Below are 489 nucleotides of genomic sequence, written 5' to 3' on the forward strand. Positions count from 1 at the left end.
CCAAAAAATTAAGATCGATTTTGAGACGACAAGAAGGCTTTATACTGACGGCGTTGGGAGAAAATCTAGCAATGCTTGATAATTCTTCACCGCAAATCATGTCACGCCAGGCGAGTCAAGGCCACATGACAATCCCGCATTTCATCAGAAAGGAAAAATAAATCGTTGTTCTAAAATGTCTCTCCTGTAACTGAACGAATTGTTCATTTGTTCTTCGGAAATTACTGGCAGTCAGGTGATACGTCCTGTTGGAAATCAACGGCGGAATCTCTGTCGTGAGCGCGTGTAAACAAATAGTAAGGTCAACAGATTGGGACTGAGAGGGGTGGGAAGCAGGAAGCTCTAACTTGGCGTCTGTGCATTGAATTAAAAGGTAACAAAGGTAATAATGTAAAGCGTATTTAATTGAACGATCAAAGGCTTATTCGGTTCTATGATAAGTGGAACCTCCTCTTGCAGTCGCATAAACATCTCTGAAATTTTGCTGAG

Source organism: Montipora capricornis, chromosome 3 (genome assembly GCF_036669925.1).
Source record: "Montipora capricornis isolate CH-2021 chromosome 3, ASM3666992v2, whole genome shotgun sequence".
In the NCBI taxonomy this organism is placed as follows: domain Eukaryota; kingdom Metazoa; phylum Cnidaria; class Anthozoa; order Scleractinia; family Acroporidae; genus Montipora; species Montipora capricornis.